Genomic DNA, 22,978 nt, shown 5'->3' on the forward strand with positions numbered 1-22,978 from the left:
CCGCCAAAAAATACATGGCTCAAGATGCACTGGAAGTACTCCGATCAAACGGTAGTAACATATGGCACCTACCGTGGGTAGCAAATCCCCTCGTATTTTATGTGGGTTGTACTTTTTTTTGTTTGAAGTACACAGGTCCACAAACCAAACATGGATTCGCACGAAGCGTGGCACTAGGAAATTCGATTTTATTTGCCACGCTCATATAGATTGAAAAATGCATATATGCCTATTAGCTTTGTCATGACAACACTTGCCTCGTGCGAATCAAGGGACCTGAATTGGATTCGAAATCCGTTCTTGCAATTTAATCGAACAAGGGTGGTGGTAAGCAAAAATTGATAATTCCTTCTCTAAAAGGCCAAACCATATAAACGCAAACTTGGAACCAGTTCCAGTGATGATAATGTAACAGAGTAGGGACCGAGTGCTTGCTCGGTTGTGTGAGCTGGGCTTGAACCTAGGTGCCTACCTTCTTCTTACCTGAACAGTAGAGTTTCTCACCATAGTTTTTGTGAAAAAAATAACACACTTCCTATAGCACAGGGGACTGCAAATGCCTGAAATTTTAGTCCAGCGCCGCTGGTGAGGTCAGTGGAGGGGGATTTTAGCGTTTTGGATTTCAGGAAAGGCTGCCATGCTTAGAGGAAGGCTCGGGGCAGTGGACGGACTGGCGTTGGGATGTAGTGTGGGGGTGCGGCGCTGTGGGCTGCAGGCGAGCGGTGATGGAGGCAAGGAAGCGGCCCGACAACATTGTGTTAGCGTGGTGGCGGATATGGATCCGACGGTGAGAGTTGTCAGAGACCAAGGAGGCTGGCGGCATGGGGGCAAGCCGTGGGAGGAAGGTGAGCTTCTTTGCAAGGAAGAAGATTGCCGGAGGTTGAATATGTAGTCTGGATGGTAGGATCGCAATCCGAGGGTTTCGAGGCATCGACTGGAAAACGGCGGTTTTCAGTCGGCTACCCTATAGCAGCTCCAAAAAAATAATGTAACAGAGTACGGTTTTGAGTTTTTCAGGAGTAGCTAACATTTTCTCGTCGGTTCACGATTCTTAGAGCCTGATTTAACTAACACTTGTGCTGCCCACCTGCGCGGCTACATTTCTGTCATGTCGTCACCAAGGGCCACACGGCCAGCGACAGCCTCACCAGGTGATCCTAGCTCACGGTAAGAACAATCTCACCGAAGCTGAACGCCCCTGACGCCCTGGTCACTATGAACTTGATCGCCACCTCCCGAGTTCCTCCGGGAGCCACCTCGAACCACCCCGGCCGCACGGTGACATCCACGCCGGACGGCGGCAGCGAGGAGCAGAGGTACGTCTCGGGGTTGCTAGCCACTTTCGTCACCATGCGCCGGACGGACATTGAGCCCCGCAGAGCGGAGACGGTGACGGACGGCAGGTTGAGGTCCGCCGGAGAAGCTAGCGGCGCCTGGCATGCAGCTCCGGCAGCGGCCCGGACGTCGTCGGGGCCGAGCTGAGGCAACGAGCAGCCCAGGGTCATGTGCTCCGGCGGGGTTCACGAATCCGGCGCCGTAGTCGAATGGCGTCGCGGGGTGCAACGAGCTGATTTCGAAGCCCTCCGACATGATCGGCGTCCCCCGGTTGTCGTGCCTCCAGGCTGTGGTCGACAGGGCGGAGGCGATGGCTGAAGGTCCCCACGACGGGTGCCTCTGCTTGATGAGCGCCGCGACGCCTCCAACGTGCGGCGCCGCCATGCTGGTGCCAGAGATTAATGCGAAATGGTTGCCGGCTAGTATCGGCCCGTTGGCCCTGAGCGCGCTCCAGGCAGCCCAATATCTGGTAGCCGGGCGCGAGGATGTCCGGCTTGAGCACGTCTGCCAGCGTTGACCCACTGTCGGCGACGTCTGGACCTCGTGACAGTACCGGGCCACCACCGGCACCGTGTCTGTGGACGTGGCGACTCGTTCTTCCGTGATCGCCGCCGTGGCGCCGAACACGGTTGCGCTGCCCGCGTACACCGTGTGCTCCGCGTAGTACGACCATATCACCTGCAACACGTACACGTCTAATTCAGCACTGCAACTAGGACGAATCGGTTGGCAATTGGTACTCATCGATCCATCACCTGAGCGTCGTCGACTCGGGGTACCATGACGCCTGGAACGGGGAAAGGTAGCGGCTGCGCCACGAAGTCTCCGTACCGTGCGTCGGCCACGAGGACGAAGCCGGCAAACCCAAGAGCCTCCGCCATGTGGAGGATAGCGGTCACCGTCGACGTGCCGTTGTAGAACCCCTGCGAGAAGGAGCAGATAACGATGCTGCCGCGCAGCACGTCGGCACGCCAATGAAGCGCCTCTGCGTCCTGGCATTCCTCTGCGCGTTCCATGGAGGCGGCATCTGGAGCCGCGGCATCCTTGGCCGCGACGAACCTGAGCTGGAACGTTGGTGCTGCAAGAAATGATAGTTGTAGTATATACGTGTCAACGTGTATAGCTTGATGGGAACAAGAACAATGCGTTGCACTGTTGCACATTTCAGTGTAGCTAGTATACCTGACAAGCCGAGCCCCGGCCGGAATGTGGCGACCGTCGCCGAGGACCAGCCTCGGCGTGTAGCTCCGGCCAGTGGTGCCGGCGGCGACGGTCATCACCCACGGGCTGTAGGAGACGACGGAGGACTCGGTGGCCCTCGGTTGCCGGCGGCCTGAGCGACAAACACGCCGGCTCTCCTCGTGAACAGCAGAGCAACGTCCAGCATGCTGAGGAACGTGACTTTGCTGGTGGGACGCGCATCTGGTCCAACGGACAATACTAGCACGTCCACCTTGTCTTGTGTCGCCTAAAAGAATTACACGATGACATTTACAAATTAAAGTGGTTCATTATCTAAAAGAAAAATTAAAGTGGTTCAATTCACCAAATGGATCCGTGTCCCAAAATTGAGTCGGTGTGTCCAGTTACAAAATTGAGTCGGTGAGTCCAGTCAGAAACACGTCAAATTTGCAAGATTTCAGTACTAGAAACGGAAAGTCTAAGGACTGTTTGGATTATAATGTCTAAGTTTAAACAGATTTTTTTTTTAGGCAGTGTTTGATTGCTACCACAATTTCAGTTTATCTAACTTTTTAGCCTCCTAACCAACTTGTCATAGATAAAATATTTTATCAATGTTTGCATAATATTATTTAGTCAATTTTCTTGCCACAAAATTTTTAGCAAGACTAAACTTGAGAAAGCAAGTTGAGATATACCTTGATTTATGCTTTTGTGATGAGTGATTGATAATGTGTGGCTTTGATTGAGTACTTATTTGATTGCTAATGCATGGGTATGTACTGTAATGATAATCTTGTCTAACCAAAGTTGTAAGGAATTGGAGTTAGTTCGGTGCAGAAGGTTTTCACTCACCGGACAATTCGGTGTGTGGGTTTTCGATCTCACCGGTTAGTCCGGTGTATGACAGATATGAGCACTAGACTAAATTCTACAGCGAAGATTTTTTGGCGCCAAAATTTGAATCAAGCGTCGGATGGTCCGGTGTATGCACGGGTAAGCACCGGACTAATATTTTCAGAGAGGCTGAAATGTATCCCTAGAGCAGAAGAACTCACCGGATGCTCCGGTGAGTGGAATGTGATCACTAGAGGACAACACCAGACTATTTCTTGCAGAGAAGGTTTTGACGCCAAATTTGAAGTGAGGGCCCGATTGTCCGGTGTAGGCAAAAGGTGATCACCAGACCAATATTTTCAGAGAGGTTGTAAAACTTTGTTCCAATAGAGATGTACCCACCGAATGGTCTGGTGTGTGCTCAAGTGATCACCAGACCATATTTTTCAAAGAGGAATTTTTCTCGATGCAAAATGGAGATGTACTCACCGGATGCTCCGGTGTTCAGAGGATGAACACACCGGAACATCCGGTGTTCACATTTTGGGTCACGTCTGTTCTTCTCAATTGGGATTTGATTTGGACTAACATGTGATGATATTACTTGGCTCTGAAGATATGTGTCTGCTTGTCTATTGATGTGCAGGTGTTAGATGCAACTTGACAGTCAATGACGGGTGATCGGGGCCAAGTGGGGTGCTTGGTGCCGAACGATCAAGGAGGCCGAACGGAGTCAAGGGTGATCCTAGCTACACACATGAAGATCAAGCAAGGCATGTGATGAAGGTTGATGAAGACGACGTGTTAATAAAGTCAAGCGAAAGGGATGTCGGTGCAAGTGACAAGGGGGTCCGAGGGATCGGGAGTGGGAGAGACTTGCCAGCGGTCAAGATCGCAAGACGGATGACACACGTCAACATCGGGATGCTTGCTTGAGGGCAAGTAAAGTAGCGACAAGTCACGCTTTGAGAAGCGTTCGAGGCGGTTTCGCGGTTTGACCTCAAAACCTTGGAAGGATGGAGTACACGTGGCATCATCGTGAAGCTAGCGTCGAGGCGAAGCTAAGTCGTGCAGTGTCATGGCCGTTTGATGGACGGAACAAAATTCAGACCAAAATACCCTCGTGGTAGGTGGGAGACCATTGTTAGCAAGGGGTAATTTGGGGACAATGATGCTTAAGGGTTAAGCAACCCCTCTAGGCCTATAAATAGAAGGGGTTGGCTGGTGGTAACCCTTGAGCCAGCCATTTCAGATCCAAGAGATAGGCTTTAGGAGAGAGATGAGAGGATATGCTTAGCCTTGTAATAGGTTAGAGCTTGTGGAGAGAAAAAACTTCTTGTAATCTGTCTAAAATAGGGCTGATCTATGAGATAAATGAAGTGCAAGTTTCTTCATTCGCTCGTGCTCATCTCCTTCTAGTCTCCTTCTTTTGGCTCTGTGTTTCTGTGAGGAACCGTCCAAATAGTATTCTAATTAATCATCAGGAGAATCATTATTCATAATCACAACCTCGATGATTAACCAGAATACCATTCCGGTAGTCCCGGCACGTGTTTTGTGCATAGGATCGGAACACATGCTTTCCAACTCAAATATCACAACACAATTTAATAGAGAGCAAGTAATTAAGCTGTATTATAATACTTAAACATGCAACTGCTTCTACAATTTACAACAAAAGAGGAACAACAACAACTACGCAGCAGAAGATAAACCTATACAACAAAAGAGTATGGAGCCGTATGCCCTTGGGCTCCATACCAAAAGTGCCGGAGTTCGGAGTAGAAGGTGCTACTCCTGCCCGCCACCCTGATCGGCAGGCACAAAGTAGCCAAACACTGCCTCTTCCTTGCCAACCTGTGAACCTGAAACTTAAGGGCAGTACCCTTAGTACGAAGGTACTAGCAAGTCTTACACAGTATGAGTATATATATTCTCGACTCCAAGGATCATGCATTTAAAGCTGCAGCAAGGATTAAGACATGTTTAAGTTCATTAAGCGGTAAGCAACCTAGACTCTAGGTGTAAGCAAACGACTTAACCAACCATCAACTCAAACCCTGCCAACCAACTGATCAGAACAGATATATAAACAACAAGTATATAAGAGTAAACCATTACCCCAAACCACCGACCACATACTGACCAAACCACCCAAACCAACCATGCCACAACCTACATCGAAACTCTACGACCAAAACATGGTCGCTCGGTGGAGATAAGCGATAGCAATGCTCATGACCGAGAGCGCGGTAGTTCGAACTGATTATACACCCTGCAGGGGGATACTCCTGGACCCACACGACACAGGGACCATACGGCTTGTGCCACCCGCTAAGATGCACACAAGGGGTACCTGTGACAACCTTTCCCAACCAGGCCCAACCATGTGGATCAACCATAGCTCGGCGCGGCGGTATTAGAACTACTCCACGAGCAAACCAATACCGCTAAAAGCCCGGACTCAAACCGGACTCACACCATCTATGACGAGGCCCACATGACCACGTCTGCGAAGGTAATCAGCTCGCCTACCATTATATCAGCATGTGGTGAGTAAGGTAAGTGCTAAAGCCGACTACACCGACGGTCGGTGCTTAACCGGTACAAGCGGTCTACGGTGTCCGGGTTCCCTCCCCGAACTACCTGAGGACTCCTCGTGAGCAGATGACACCCCTAACACCGCCCACACCTCCTCTCAACTCACCACTCACCAAACCGACTCATCATCAACACAACCACAAGTGTGAACAAGTAATAAGCCCTAGGCTCGCGACAACGGTGGACGCCGTCGTCGACTTCTACCGGAAAGCCTAAGTATCATTAAGCATAGCGAACTATAATTAGACCTCGATGACTGAAATGGGAGAATGCATCGGCATAGGTTCTACCCAACTCGGTACCCGACACATGCAATGTATACATAAGCGTAGATAACATATTAGATTTTCAAGTAGACACGGTGCAATATGAACGATGCTTGCCTTGCTGCCCTAGCTGCTACTCACAGCTACCCGAACCACGATCACCACCGTTAGAACCTCCGGGAATAGCCTCGCTCGCCTCTGTCGTCGAATCGACGTTCTCTATAAGAATAACGCGTGCAATATAATGAATATTATGAAAAGAATGATGCTTCATAGCACGCGATAACAATGCAAAGCGCCATGGCACAAGTTTAACGCACTAAAGATTTCCTAATTGAGATTAGGGTTAACCATTCAATCATCTTTGGATTAATCCAAGCACAACCAAGGCTTAAACCAATTTAGGATGCTAACTGTGCTAAACATGAAAATGCATATTTTTACTAAACAGGGAATAAATCAACAAGATTTACAGAATTGGAATCATCACTTTTGGAATTACACATATTTAACTATGAATTAACAAAACTTAAACACATTTCATTAATTCAATAATTCCCAGAACACATTTCATGGCTGCTGGTATTTTTAACTTGTAGAGCATGGTAATACAAAGCCAACAAAATTGGTTTCAATATTTTTGGAGCTATATACATTTTTCTACGCATTATACAAGCTATCAACCGATTTATCAATACATATTTAAATCTATCTGCATTTTCCACTTAAACCAGATATTAAATAGCCTCAACCCTTTTTCTACTGGTGCTGATCTAGCTCAAGCCACTAACAGTGGGCCCAGCTCCCTTGACCGAAGTAAAAAATCGGCCCACGGCCGGCGCGCGCGCAACAGGCGGATGGCCGGCGGCCCTTGTGGTGGCTGCAGGCGGCGAGCGGCGGCCTGAACGGCCCGGCCGAGGGCGGCAACAACACTAGCACGAGCACACAGTTACGGTGGGGGCACATGTCGACACTGGCGACGGCCGGAGCACGGTGAGCGGCGGCGAGGGGTGAGACTAGCACGGCGGCGGCACGGTTGGCGTCGCCGGCGGCGAAACCGTGGCGCAATAGACTCGGACGAGGGCGGCTATAGCTTCTACGAGGGCGCGTGGACCAAATGGCACGGCCCAACGCCGAGGAGCTCGACGGTGGCACGGCCGGCAGCGAGAGCTGTGGCGCGGCGGCAGCCGGTCGTTGCGGACGCACGCGCCAGCGACGGGACGGAGGGAAAACGGCGCGCGCATAAGGTGTACAGGAGCACGGGGAAGCTCACCATGCAGCGGGTTGGGCCGGAGAAGTGAGGACGCGGTGGGTCGACGGAGGACGGCGGAGCTCGGTTGCCGCCGTTGGGGAAGAAAGCGCGGACGGCTCCAATTCGTGCGGGAAACGGCAGAGGAGGGCCTTGGCGTCCTCCCTCGGTGCTCCACCCTGCTCGAGCTCGGCAGAACACGCCGGTGGCACGTGTTTTTGGCCAGCGGCTGCGGCTCTGCTTTGCTCAGCGCTGCGCTGCTCTCTGTGCTCACTGGTGCCGCGCGAGAGGAGGAGCAGAGAGAGGAGAAAGAGAGAGGGCAAGGGGAGGGGGATAAGGCCTGGGTGCTGATCTTTTGGCCGGCAACGTGGAGGTGGCCACCAAAGTCAAGCATGGCGGCACCGCTTGTTCTGTGAGAGGGGACGGCAGAGAGAGCAGAGAAGCCGGAGGGGGGGATGACAAGCGGGCCTGAGGAACAGTAACCGGCCGGCAAAATATCCCCACTACTTTAGCCATCCGTTTGAATGCCTTCCCAAGGTCCAAAATTGGTAAAACAAATTTTGTTTGAAACTAAAATTCATAAGGAACCCATTTGAACTTGTTTGACCCAGAATGCTTGAGCCAATTTTGAATAAAAATTGTTCAAAGATGCTATCTTTTCCAACTTGTGATAATTTTTATGCCTTCTAAATATTTCCCAAAAATTTGGGAAAATTCATTTATATTCTTCTCCTGGCATCTACTAATTTCTAAAATTGTCACCAGACCTATGTTCCATAGAAGTTTTGGGAGATGCTTTACAACGCATCAGTTAAACCTGGTTTAACCAAATTCGGTTTAATCCACATTGCATGTCTATACTGCTCAAAACAAAAACAAATGATGCTAATGATGCTCATTAGCACTTAATTACATGTTTAGAAACTCTGGGCCGTGACAGTTTCCTTACGAGTTTGTCTTTTGGCTTGTGATTTTCTTTTCTCCTTTTGAGCTGAAATTTTCAGCACCATGCGAGGTTGATCTTTTTGTTGCTAGGGGCATAAAATACACGTACAATAGTATAAATTTGGGTATTGCATTCCATTGCCTCTAAGTCATCAACTTTGAGATCTTTCTTGTCCGATGCCCATCTTTTAGTCTTCTTTGTAAAGTTTGAAGCTTTTTGTGACAAGGATCATGGATTGACTTTATATCGAACCTCGTGTTCATACTTTATCCATAGAGTCACAAGGTTGCGGGTTTCTCTTGTGTTTCTCTCATTTTGCTTCCACTTTCTTTTTCTTAGAGGAGCGTTGGGAGATCAAGTAAGAGAAGGCCATCAAGTTTCGCAAGAAATTTTGTGAGATGCCTATTCACCCCCCTTTAGTCACCGTGTTCGGTCTTACAATTAGTATCAGAGCCGGTTAGATCCCTAGTTGATCTTAACTTTTTGTGATCTGTAGGCGACATGGAGAGACATGAAAAAATTCCTTTCTTTGATGGGCGTGATTTTTCGTATTGGAAGGTACGCATGGAGGCTTATCTTCTAAGCCAAGGAAGTGCTATATGGGAGATCGTGGACTCCCGATACGAGATTCCTGTCACTCTTACCACTCGGGTCCAAATTGAACAATATGAGTCCAACAACAAGACTCGTAATATATTGTTCACTAGCCTGAGTAGGAACGAATTTGATATGGTCGAACACCTTCGTACTACCCGGGAGATCTGGACTACTCTAAGTGTCTTTCATGAGGGCACTAATCAGATTAAGGCCAGACGCCAAAGCACATACAACCAAGAATATCAAATATCTGTACAAGGCCCTGGAGAGTCTTTGGATGCGATGTTTGCTCCCTTTGATGGCATCATTAGCAATCTTTGTTCTACTGGTGATTTGTCATATTCTGACCATGAGCGAGCAATCAAACTTCTCTATACTCTTGACCGTAGCATATGAGAGGTGAAGATCTCGAGCATTGAAGAGTCATGAAGTTACGACATGTTAACTTGTGATGAACTCTTCAGCAAGCTTAAGTCCACCAAGATCGCCAAGGCATCTCGTCTAGGCCTAGGAAACCCCCTGTCCTAGAACATGACGTTGGTTTCAAGCACTAGTGGTGGCAATTAGACTGGATCTAGCCTTTCTTGTGCTAACACTTCATTCGGTGGTTTTGCTTTGTCTTCCTTGGTTTCTATCACTGAGGAGGAAGTGGATACTTGGGATGATGAGGATCTTGCACTCATCGTGAAAAAGTTCACTCGCTTCTACAACAACAGGAGCGACTGGAGGAGGGGCGATTCCCCTGCTTGCTTTGAGTGTGGTGATACCACCCACTTCAAAGCGGACTGCCCCAAGCTCAATAAGAGGGAAGATCGTGACCACGACCACAATAAGCTCAAGAATAAGGGCAAGAAACCCTTCTTCAAAAAGAACAATGACAAGATGGCCAAGAAGGCGGCCAAGATAGCTTCTAGGGCGTTCGTGGTGGCTCTCAGCGATATCGACGCTTCCTCAAGCTCGGAGGAGAGCTCGGAGGAGGCGGAGCAGCCCATGAAGAACAAGAAGAAGGCCAAGGACTTCACCGGCCTCTGCTTCATGGCGGACGACAACGACAGTGACCTCGAGCTTGATCCCTCTGAGGTACCACTCACCTATGACCAGCATTCTGTTCAGGTTGATACCTTGAATGATGCGCTCATTAGCTAGGATAGATTGCTTAAGAAAGCGGTTCGTGAGGTTAAGGAACTCAAGCTTAGGCTAGAATATTCTTTTTCTGAGCTTGAGTTACTTAGGACTAGGGCCAAGGTTGTGGATGAGTGCGAGAGTTGCTTGATGGTCATGATTGAACTTGCCGAGCTTCAGCATGTGAATGCTTAAGTCGCCAGTAGGCTTGAGACTGCCGAGAAGAAGCTCCTTGGGGAGGAGTCTAGACCTACTCTCTTAGGCGCTTACAAGAATTGCCCTTTGCTCTCAATGGATGTTGATGTGAAAGCCAAGCGCATAGAAGAGTTAGAGTCTAGATTGGAGAGTGCTGAGAGTTCGAAGAATGTGCAACCTATCTATCCCACCTGCATTATCCTTAAGGACAAGCTTAGCTGGGTTAGAGGGCAAGTTGAGAAGCTTTTGGCCGAAAATGAGTTTCTCCTTTCTCTTGTGGAGAAGTGCTCAAAAGTAAAGGGCAAGATGGATTTGATCTTGGCCAAGACTAAGATGTGTGCCGATAAGGTGGGTTTGGCTCTTGGGTTGGGTTTTGAGAGGGTTGCGTATTCTGGGGTTGAGAAGACTGTTTTCACCACACCTACTACCCTAGAAGCTGAAAAGTCCAAAATCAATACTCCTCCACAACCCACCAAGAAAAAACCCACACCACAACCTCTCAAAAAGAAATCCATTCCATCACACAAGAGAGCTTCACAACCAAAGATGAGAGCCCATGTGAGTGAGCCTAGAGTGATCGGCAGTCGTGCTTCTGAGAGAGTCTATCACTACACCTACTGCCAGAGGGAGGGTCATCTAGTTGGGTTTTGCTTTCGCTGTAGGAGGGATGAGCGGCGTGAGTGGGAGTGGAGCAATCGGGATATGTACCACCCTTCTGTTGGTGTACATGGGCCTTTTTCTCGCTCCTACCCACGAGCTTCTAGTGCTCTTTAGTTTCTTTCTAGAGGTGCTGCCCGATTTGGATCTTACCATGACTCATATGGTTTTGGATCACGTGTAAGAGGTTTTGAGTCGCAACGCTTTGGCGAACCACGCTTTTCTCGTCGTGGTTCTCGCCCCCAACATGCTAGTATTGACTTGCATACCCCTGCTTTTACCTCTACTCCTTGAGTGTCACAGTGCTGGATTCCCAGGAAGTTTCTTACTTACCCCAGCACTGAGCACTCGAGCATGTCTTATTTGATGTAGATGGCAGGTAGAGGCCTGGAGAACAAGTGGCTCACTGACTCCGATTGTTTGCGCCATATGATCGGAGATGCATCATGATTCTCTAGCCTCACCCCGATGAAGCGACATGAGTATATTACATTCGGGGATGATAGAAAAGGAATGGTGAAAGCCAAAGGTACGATAAGGGTGAATGAGAGTTTACTCTCAAAGATGTGGTTTTGGTGGAGCATCTGGGATACAATCTTCTCTCTGTATCTCAGTTGTTAGATGAGGACTTGGAAGGGCATTTCAAATGCGATAGATCTCGAGTTCTTGATTCTTCTGGCACTTTGATTTGCAAGATTTCAAGAGTAGGGAGATTTTTTGGAGTAGATTTTTCTGAGTCTCTTGGTTCTTGTAGTTGTTTGATTGCTCAACCTTCTACTGAGTTTTGGATGTGGCATAGGAGATTAGGGTATATGAGTTTTGATTTACTTACTCGTTTGATTACCCTAGGGTTGATCCGAGGATTGCCCAAGCTCAAGTTTGAGAGGAACCTTGTTTGTGCTCCTTGTCGGTATGGCAAGATAGTTGCCGCTCCTCACCCACCAGTTAAACTGGTGATGACTGAATGACCGGGAGAACTTCTTCATATGGACACTGTTGGTCCATCCTGAGTTCATTCGGTGGGTGGAAAGTGGTATGTATTTGTCATTATTGATGATTTCTCTCGCTATTCTTGGGTCTTCTTTCTTGTGAGCAAGGATGAAGTGTTCTCACACTTTTGGAGCTTGGCTTTGAGATTGTTCAAGGAACTCCCTGATACATTGAAAGCAATTCGCAGTGATAATGGCACCGAGTTCAAGAACTATCTCTTTGATGCCTTCTGCCTTGAACATGGCATTGAGCACTAATTTTCTACCCCACGCGTTCCTCAACAGAATGACGTGGTTGAAAGGAAGAACTGGACATTGGTTGAGATGGCTAGGACGATGCTTGATGAACATAGGACTCCTAGGAAGTTTTGGGCTAAAGCCATAAGCACAACATGCTACATCTCCAACCGGATCTTCTTGTGCTCGATCCTGAATTTCACTTCTTATGATCCGCGTTTTGGGAGGAAGCCCAAGGTTTCGCACTTGAGTGTCTTTGGTTGTCGGTGTTTCATTCTAAAGCGTGGCAATCTTGACAAGTTTGAGTCGCGCTCTTCGGATGGTATTTTCTCGAGGTATTATCTTCATGGTCATTCTTACAGGGTTTTTAATCTTGACACTAACACCATTTTGGAGTCATGTGATGTGACCTTTGATGAAGCAACCCCTTGTGCTAGTCCTGTCTTTAAGTGTGCAGATGATCATGAGATGAGTGAGAGCATCTTTGTAGATGGTGACCTTCCAGCTCTCAGTGATGACGAGTATGATCCACTTCTTCCCTCGACTACACCTGCTCTAGAGCTGCTTCCTGCTTCTTTCACTCTAACAGAGGGTCTTGCAGCCACTACATCCTCTTCGGCTGCTCTCGAGCCTACACCAGCTGTGTTTGAGGGGGAGGTTCTCTCATAGTGTAAGGCCCCTCAACACATTCAGCGACTTCACCCTCCACAAATGATGATTGGAGGTCTTGATGAGAGGGTAACGAGGTCAAAATTTGCTTCTCATGCTTATTTTACAGATTCTGCATTGATTGCTTCTTTTGAACCCCATGATATTGGACATGCTTTATCTGATTCAAATTGGGTCAATACCATGCATGAAGAGTTGAAAAACTTTGAGAGAAACCAAATTTGGATCCTTGTAGAGCCACCCTCAAATTTTCACACCATAGGCACAAAATGGGTTTTGAAAAAAAAAAAAAGGGGAGGATGGGTCTGTATTGAGAAACAAGGCTAGACTTGTGTCTCAAGGTTTCAACCAGATAGAAGGGATAGACTTTGGAGAGACCTTTGCACCCGTAGCTAGGCTAGAAGCTATTAGGATTCTTCTAGCATTTGTGGCATCCCGAGGTTTCAAGTTGTACCAAAATGATGTCAAAAGTGCTTTCCTTAATAGCTTCATAGAAGAAGAGGTCTATGTCAAACAACCCTCGGGCTTTGAACATCCCAAATACCCAAATAGAATGTATAAGCTTAGGAAGGATTTGTATGGGCTTAAGCAAGCTCCTCAAGCTTGGTATGATAGGCTTAAGTCCTTCTTGATAGAGCATGTGTATGAGATGGGATCCGTGGATAAAACTTTGTTCACTCTCAGGCATGGCAATGATTTCCTACTAGTTCAGATTGACGTGGATGATATCATCTTTGGTGGTTCCTCTCATGCTCTTGTAGCCAAGTTTGCAGAAACTATGAGCAAGGAATTTGAGATATCAATGATGGGTGAGCTCAACTTCTTCCTTGGACTGCAAATCAATCAATGCAAGCAAGGTACGTTCGTCCACCAAATGAAGTACACCAAGGATTTGCTGAAGAAGTTCGACATGAGCAATGTGAATCCCTTGGCGACACCGATGGCTACCTCAGCGGTGCTTGATCCGGATGAAGATGGAGAGGAGGTGGACTAGCGAGAGTACAGGAGCATGATTGGCTCCCTCCTGTACTTGACAGTAGTAAGACCGGACATCCACTTCGCCGTTTACTTGTGTGCTCGCTTCCATGCTTCACCAAGGATGTCTCACCACCAAGTGGTGAAATGCATACTCAGGTACCTCAAGTACACCCTCGAGTATGGTCTTTGGTTTTCCGTTGTGAGGAACCGTCCAAACAGTATTCCAATTAATCATTAGGAGGATCATTATTCATAATCCAACCTCGACGATTAACCAGAATCCTGTTCTGGTAGTCCCGGCACGTGTTTTGTGCCCAAGGATCGAAACACATGCCTCCGACATAGTACATCACAACATAGCTTAATAAAGAGCAAGTAATAAATATTTATATTACAAAAATTAAATATGCAACTGATTCTAACAATTTATAACAAAAGCGAACTAGAAGGAGACAAAACCCCCTAAACTCCTAACTATCCAAAGATCTACGCAGCAGAAAGAATAAACTAGACAACAAAAGAGAGTGAAGCCACATGCCCTTAGGCTCCACTCCAAAAGCTCGAGCTTCGGAGTAGGATGCACTACTCCTGCCCACCACCGTGATCGACAGGCACAAAGTAGCCGAACACCGCCCCCTCCATGGCAGCCGGAGTACTTGCATCAACTTAAGGGCAGCACTTGGAGTACGAAGGTACTCACAAGACTTACACAATATGGGTATATAATATCCTGACTCCAAGGATTATGCATTAAGCTATTAGCAAGAATATAAACATGTGGTTAAGTTAATTAAAGTGGTAAGCAACCTAGACATATGTGTGAGCAACTAACTTAACCAATACATATGACATTACCCTGCAACTACCAACTGATCATATGAAACTGTAACCACAATAGTATCAAGGTATAACAAGTGCCATCTCGACCACCTCCCACATATCCGAACCACAAACCACATACCTGAACCATATAACCGAACCAACCACGAGAACTCTACGACTGGGTGCAAATGAAACAATAGCATGCTCATGACCGAGAGCGCGGCAGTTCGAACTGTTTATACACCCTGCAGGGGGTACTCCTGGATCCACACGACTCGGGGACCATACGGCTTGTGCCACCCGCTAAAGTGAACACAAGGGGTACCCGTGTCAACCTTTCCCATCCAGCCCCAACCGTGTGCGGCATGCATCGCTCGGCGCGGCGGTACTAGAACTACTCCCGAAGCAAACTAGTACCGCTTACAAGCCCGCCCGCTCACACCGTTGATGTTCAGGCCCCACAAAGCCACAGCTGCGAAGGTATTCGGCTCGCCTTAACATTAGATCGGCATGTGGTGAGTAAGGTAAGTGCTAAAGCCAACTACCCCGACGATCGATGCTTAACCGACGCAAAGCGGTCTATAGTGTCCGGTTTCCTCTACCGACCTACCCAGGGGAACTCCACATCCGAGCAGGACAAACACCTCCTAGCACTGCGCACACCTCGTCTCATACTCACCACTCGACCAACCAACACCAACAACCCAACACGGTAACCATTGTGAAATTAATTTAACCTATAGCTCACGAACGATGGGACCTATGCATTGCTAAGCATCTCGCATCACTTTTAAGTTAGACCTTATCATGAATAAACCCAGGCTACAAGGATATAGATCAACAATAATTCAAGGTATAGACAATGCAATTAACATAGGTTCTACCCATAAAAGCCCGACATCGACTTCCTATACATGCAAACCTATACATAAGCATAATTTATCAATATTTAGACTTTATTCAATTCAATTGATAGGGTGCAATATGTTAGATGCTTTCCTTGATGCACTGGCTCACAAAGGTGGGGTACCTCCGGATCACCCTCGCTCGCCGGGATCATCGGTTCGGTGTTCTCTAAAAAGAATAACGCGTGCAATGCCATGAGTATGGATGAAATGCAACAATGCATGCCACAAGATGCGCAAAACATGTTAAAAGTGCAAACATGAGAGCTAGAGCAAAATTGGGACTCAAACCAATTTGAAAAGTTGCCAAAAGTGCGGAACCTCCGGACATATGCGGACTATCCGCAAAATTATGCGGAACATCTGGACATTGCACAACTCCGGCAAACTCCGGACTATCCGGAGAATTCTCCGGATACTCCGGACATATGCGGACCCTTCGGACTTTTGTCCGGACACTCCGGACCTGGGCTGAAAATTTGTTTTCGACGATTCGTCGATCTATTTAACCCCAAACTTGAATCTATGTTACATACTCCTGTGCATATACCATACCAAGGGTTCTAGACTAACTTTGTAGCTTAACCCTAAGAAAATCTTGAATACAATTCAAATTGCCATTTTCCCAGAAAGTGCGGACCCTCCGCACTTTGATGCGGAACCTTCGTATTTGTGCGGACTATCCGCACTTTTATGCGGATACTCCGCATTGCCCAGAACTCCTCTGATTTTGGGGAAAAATTTGCCAAATCGAATTGCGATCTTTTCCAACTAAAGAGGAACATGTTTGAGATGGTTTATGGAGTCTAGAATTCACTCATCAACCTAGCAACTCGATTCCTAACTCAAATCTCATCTGAATCCTCATTTTGGTCCAAAATCTCAAAAACTCATGAACTTTGCTAAAACTCGAAATCAATCAACCAAATCATGAATTCTTGCCATGGGGAGCCTATGAGACTTACTCAAGATACTTGTGGAGTTGGGTGACCGCCGAGGAATGGAGGAAACAGAGGGAAATCGAAGAACTCCGGTGTTCCTTGTGCTTCAACCAAGAACACCAAAAGACATCAAATCCAGCTCGAATCTTTCAAGAAAATGAAAATGAATTGGATGGATGAGTAGCTTATGAACTCTAGAATGCAATGGTACCACATGCATACCTTCAATCCCTCTCTTGAGGTCAGATTTTGGAAGAAATAGAGAGAGGGAGTGAGAGCTTGAGTAGGAGGGGGAGCTCCTCCTTGTGGCCGGTTGGAGCACCAGAGTGAGGGTGGGAGCAGGTGGGAGAGAGAGAGAGAGGTCAGGTGGGGGCTGCCCACTTGAGTGGTTGGAGGGTGGGGCCACATGTGGGGCCCACAGGTAAGTGAAAAGGGTCCATTTTTGTTGTGAATTCAATCCTTTTCTCTCTCGGATTTCTTTCTCTCATTCAAATGATTTCAAACGAATTGCATTAATATTCCGAATTATAATTATGCAAAATTCAACATAATGCTTAAAAAGCATGATTATGCTTAATTGCGTGATTAAGAATTTAGGACGTGACAAACCTCCCCCCTTAAGAGAATAGGACAATGAGTCTAGGAACCATGTGAGAGATATCACGCGGGGAGATGCGGAACCTAATGCAATACTTTCATTCAACATAGTGATGAACATAGACATGCGAGAGATTCCAAATGTACAACATTTACACAACGCTTACAAGCTCTCAAAAAGCTCGGGATACTCGGAGCGGATTTTATCCTTATGCTCCCAAGTTGCTTCGTCTTCTGAGTGGTTTCTCCACTGAACCTTGATGAATTTGATAGATTGATGCCTTGTCTTGCGCTCCGCTTCTTCCAAGACATGGATTGGTTGCTCACAATATGACAAGTCTGGTTGCAACTCTTGGGGTGCAACATCAACGACCTCGGTCGGGACTCGGAGGCATTTTTTCAATTGTGACACGTGGAACAAATTATGCACAGCGGAGAGAGACGGAGGCAAGTCCAGTTGATATGCCACCTCTCCACACCGGCCAACAATTTGAAACGGTCCAACATAGCGAGGTGCCAGCTTGCCTCGGATTTGGAAACGTCGGACACCTTTGAGAGGCGAAATCTTGAGATACACATAATCTCCAATCGCAAACTCGAGATCTCGGCGACGGCGATCCGCATAGCTCTTTTGTCGTGATTGTGCTATGAGAAGACACTTTCAAACAGTCAGAACATGATCTTCGGCCTCTTTGACCAAATCCGGACCTAGAAAAGCCCATTCGCCAGATTCGGACCAATTCAGTGGCGTTTGGCATCTCCAGCCATAAAGAGCCTCAAACGGTGACATCTCAATACTCGCTTGGAAGCTGTTGTTGTAGGAGAACTCCGCGAATGGCAAGCATATGTCCCACCGCTTCCCATAAGTGAGAACACACGCTTGAAGCATGTCCTCCAGAATCTGATTCACCCTCTCAGTTTGGCCGTTGGTCTAAGGGTGGTAAGCGGTGTTGTGGAAAAGTTCAGTTCCCATGGCCTCACGAAGGATTCTCCAGAAATGAGAAGTGAACTGAGTGCCTCGGTCAGAAATGATCTTCTTCAGAATTCTGTGGAGACAAACAATCTGAGTGAGGTATAGCTCCGCATATTGCTTGGCTGAAAATGTGGTCTTGACGGGTAAGAAATGAGCGGACTTCGTCAATTGGCCCACAATGACCCAAATGGAGTCATAGTCTTGAGAAGTCTTCGGCAATCCAGTAATGAAATCCATGCCGATCTCCTCCCACTTACAGGAGGGAATAGGCAAAGGCTGGAGCGTACCGGCCAGCTTGAGATGCTCGGCCTTCACTCTTCGGCAGACATCACACTCAGCTACATATAGAGCGATCTTTCACTTCATGCGAGTCCACCAAAATCTTGGCTTGAGGTCTTGATACATTTTTGTACTCCCCGAATGAATAGAAAGCAATGAATCATGAGCCTCATCGAGAATCTTCTTCCTCAAAGCCTCAACCTTCGGAACCACGAGACGGTTCCCAAACCACAGAATGCCCTGCTCATCTTCAGAAAAGGATAAGGCCTGACCGATCTTCATCTTCTCTCGGATTCGGGCCATGCCTTTGTCATCCTCCTGAGCTGCCTTGATATCATCTAGAAGAGTGGATTTGATCTCCCGGTTGGCAATGAATCCATCCGTGACCATCTCGAGCCCAAGCTGGCGGAACTCAACACAAAGTGTGGAATTCCCGGGCTTGACCCTAAGACAATGGCAATGAGCTTTTCGGCTCAAGGCATCGACGACCACATTCGCCTTGCCGGGGTGATAATGCACTTCTAGCTCGTAGTCCTTAATCAGCTCGAGCCATCTTCATTGCCTCATATTCAAATCTGCTTGAGTGAAGATGTACTTCAAACTCTTGTGATCCGTATAGATACGGCACAAGTTTCCCAGCAAGTAATGATGCCAAATCTTCAGAGCGTGCACGACAGCAGCAAGCTCTAAGTCATACGTCAGATAATTCTCCTCATGGCGCTTCAATTGATGTGAGGCATAAGCTACGACCCGGCCTTCTTGCATAAGAACGCAGCTGAGGCCCATGCGAGAAGCATCATAATAGATGTCAAAGCCCTTGTCCACATTAGGCTGAGCGAGAACGGGAGCGGTCGTGAGTAACTTCTTCAAGGTCTGAAAGGCGGACTCACACTCACTTGACCACTCGAACTGGTTGCCCTGCTTCAACAATTTGGTCATTGGCTTGGAAATTTTGGAGAAGTTCTCGATGAACCGGCGGTAATAGCCCGCAAGTCCGAGAAAACTCTGGATGTCAGTGACATTCTTGGGCTGCACCCAATTGAGCACATCCTGCACCTTGCTCAGGTCAACTGCAACACCGTTCTCTGACAAAACATGACCTAGAAAAGCCACCTCCCTGAGCCAAAACTCGCATTTGCTGAACTTGGCATAAAGTTGATGGTCTCTGAGCCAGCCAAGAACAATACGGAGGTGCTCAACATGTTTTGCATCAGTCTTGGAGTATATAAGAATGTCGTCGATGAAAACCACGACAAACTTATCCAATTCCTCCATGAATACCGTGTTCATCAAATACATGAAGAATGCTGGCGCATTCGTCAATCCAAAGGAAATGACGGTGAATTCATACAGGTCATAGCGAGTTGAGAAAGCTATCTTTGGAATATCCTCCAGTCGAACTTTGATTTGATGATAGCCCAGTCTCAAATCAATCTTTGAGAAAACCCGGGCTCTAGTCAATTGATCAAATAGAATATCGATCCTAGGGAACATGTACTTGTTCTTCACTGTGACTTCATTCAGCGGACGGTAATCGACACACATCCGCAGGGTACCATCCTTGTTCTTCACAAAGAGTGCCGAGCATCCCCAAGGCGAGGAGCTCGGACGAATGAACCCCTTCTCTAGCAACTCCTTCAACTGCTTCTTCAGTTCCGCTAATTCATTAGGTGGCATCCGATATGACCTATTCGAGATTGGAGCCGTTCCGGGCATGAGATCAATAGAGAACTCAACCGCTCGGTTGGGCGGCATTCCTGGCAACTCATCCGAAAAGACATCCGGGAATTCCCACACTACAAGAATACTCAACAGATCTATGGCAGGGACAACCTTTAGGGCAAAGAGACAATGATTGACACCCGCAAGCTTCAATTGAATTCGGGTGCCGGACAGACCACTTAGAGTAACTATTTGCTGAGCACAATCCATAACAGCTTAATTTTTGGTGAGCCAGTTCATTCCCAAAATGACATCTATCCCCTTTGAGTCCATCACCAGCAAGTTTGCACCAAAATGCGTCTCATTGATAATGACCGACGCTCTGGGCACACACTGACTCACTAGAATCTTGGCCCCGGGTGCATCGATGACATACGGTGAAGTGGTGGCACTAACTTTCAGCCCGTGTCGCCAGGTATATCTCATAGCTATGAAGGAGTGAGAGGCCCCAGAATCAAACAGAACCAATGCAGGAATGACGACAGAATTGAAACTCATACTCAACGTACCCATCAGGACGGTATCACCCTCCTGAACCTCGTCGGCATTGATGTGGCGTGCTCGGCCACGCTTGGGGACATGGGTCGCCTGAGAGGATTGTGGCACAGACTGAGTTGGTGGTGGCCTTAGGGCTGTCATCGCGGCTCCCGGCCTCGGGTACGGGCAATCCCGAGCGTAGTGGCCAACACGGCCGCAGTTGTAGCACGGGCCACCAGGACCACCTGTCACGCTCACTTGGGAGCCGACGGGTCTTGTAGGCTGTCCTTGTGGAGTAGAGAAGGACGGACGCTGCACTAACCACATCGGTTGTGGAGCAGTCGGTGCTGACATGTGAGATGGTGGAGGCTGACTCTTAGTGCGGGCACGTTGAGAGCTCCTGCCTATGGAAGGCGAGGGACCCCTCTTACACTTCTTCTCCTCCTGGTGGTTCTTGAGCTTGAACTCCACTGTGAGCGAGGTGCTCACAAGTTTGTTGAAATTGGTGAACTCGTGCGCCAACAACCGATCTTGCATCTTTGAATTGAGACTATTAACGAAGCGGTATTGTTTCCGCTCGTTGGTGCTCACTTCATCTTGAGCATATTGTGCAAGGTGGTTGAACACCTCCACATATTCCATCACCGATCAGCCTCCCTGCTTGAGGTCCATGAACTCCTGTCGCTTGATCTCTATAAGACCCTTGGGAATGTGGAAATCCTGGAATGCCTGGTAGAACTCCGCCCAAGACACCCGATGATTGGCGGGATGCATGGCCAAATAGTTGGACCACCATGCGCCTGCCGGGCCTTAAAGCTGATGGGCGGCGAAGAGCGCCTTCTCGTTGTCCTCACACCGAAGGAGAGTGAGCTTCTACTCGATAGTCCAGAGCTAGTGGTCGGCATCTAGAGGATCCTCAGCCCGCGTGAAGGTAGGCGGCTGAGTTCTAAGGAAATCCGAGAAGTCATCTCGGCGTCCGGCTCCACCTCCTCCATGAGGGGCCGTGTTGTGCACTAGGGCCTCAAGGAGCGCCTGATTCGTCTGGTGGTTCTGCTCAATTCGCATGAGCACTTCCGCCATGCTCGGCGGTGGAGGCGGCGGAGGGTTGTTCTCATTAGAACCCTCGGGAAGATCTCCCAAACTGCCACGGGTTCTCATCCTGTTGTGACGATGAGAAGAAAGAGAATCGAAGGTTTATTTCCGACATAGGTGAAAAAATCAACTCCAACTAATACTATTTTGCTATGTCGGATCTCGCTTACTTGGATCCGTATATTATATATTGATGAAAATGCATGTCCAAAGGCATGATGCAAAATGAGCAATGAAACATTAAGTATGCTCACTTCTGAACTACACGTATCTTTCTCAAATGCATCTCACCCCATCAAGCATCACAACCACATACGTTATACTTAGGGGCATAATATGGCAGATTCATACATATTGACAGGAAAATGCATAAGTAAACTTTAGTTGGTTGCTTAGTGGGTTTGACACACTTACTAAACAACGTTCTAATTGTGTTTAGGCTACTTAATTAAACCAAGCTCTGATCCACGCTATGGGGAACCGTTCAAACAGTATTCTAATTAATCATTGCATACTGAATGATGGAGAAAATCGATAATGAAAAATGTACGTTCATCAAGGGATAGCTGGAGCTTTTGCATTTGTGCTTTTGGAGTTTATGGCTTGCCTTTCTTCTCTTCTCGGTGAGCTTTTGTGCGTTCTTAAATTCCTTCTTCTGTTCTTTGTAATGTTGTCAATGCACTCATCAAGGGGAAGATTGAGAAACCAAGTTGAGATGTGCCTTGGTTTACACTTTGTGATAAGTGATTGATAATGTGTGGTTTTGATTGAGTGCTTGTTTGATTTCCAATGCATAGGTATGTACTGCAATGATAATCTTGTCTAACCAAAGTTGCAAGGAATTGGAGTTAGTTCGGTGCAGAAGGTTTTCACTCACCGGACAATCCAGTGTGTGGGTTTTTGATCTCACCGGATAGTCCGGTGTATGACAGATATGAGAACCAGACTAAATTCTATAGAGAAGGTCTTCTGGCACCAAAATTTGAATCAAGTGCCGGATGGTCCGGTGTGTGCTTGGGTAAGCATCAGACTAATATTTCCAGAGAGGTGTGCCTGGAGCAGAAGAACTCACCGGATGCTCCGTTGAGTGGAATGTGATCACCGGAGGATAACATCGGACTAATTCTTGTAGAGAAGGTTTTGGCGCCAAATTTGAAGTGAGCGCCGGATTGTTCGGTGTAGGCAAAAGGTGATCACTAGACCAATATTTCCAGAAAGGTTGCAAAACTTGGTTCTAGTGGGGATGTACCCATTGGATGGTCTGGTGTGTTCTCAAGTGATCACCTGACTATATTTTCTAGAGAGGGATT

The 22,978-nt window shown here is 47.6% G+C and overlaps 1 pseudogene; it reads right to left on the reverse strand.

The window, feature by feature from the left end:
* Positions 1-93: 93 nt before the first annotated feature.
* On the reverse strand, positions 94-21,218 carry LOC133925383 (subtilisin-like protease SBT2.4; annotated as a pseudogene).
* Positions 21,219-22,978: the final 1,760 nt, after the last annotated feature.

Source organism: Phragmites australis, chromosome 7 (assembly GCF_958298935.1).
Source record: "Phragmites australis chromosome 7, lpPhrAust1.1, whole genome shotgun sequence".
NCBI classification, from domain to species: domain Eukaryota; kingdom Viridiplantae; phylum Streptophyta; class Magnoliopsida; order Poales; family Poaceae; genus Phragmites; species Phragmites australis.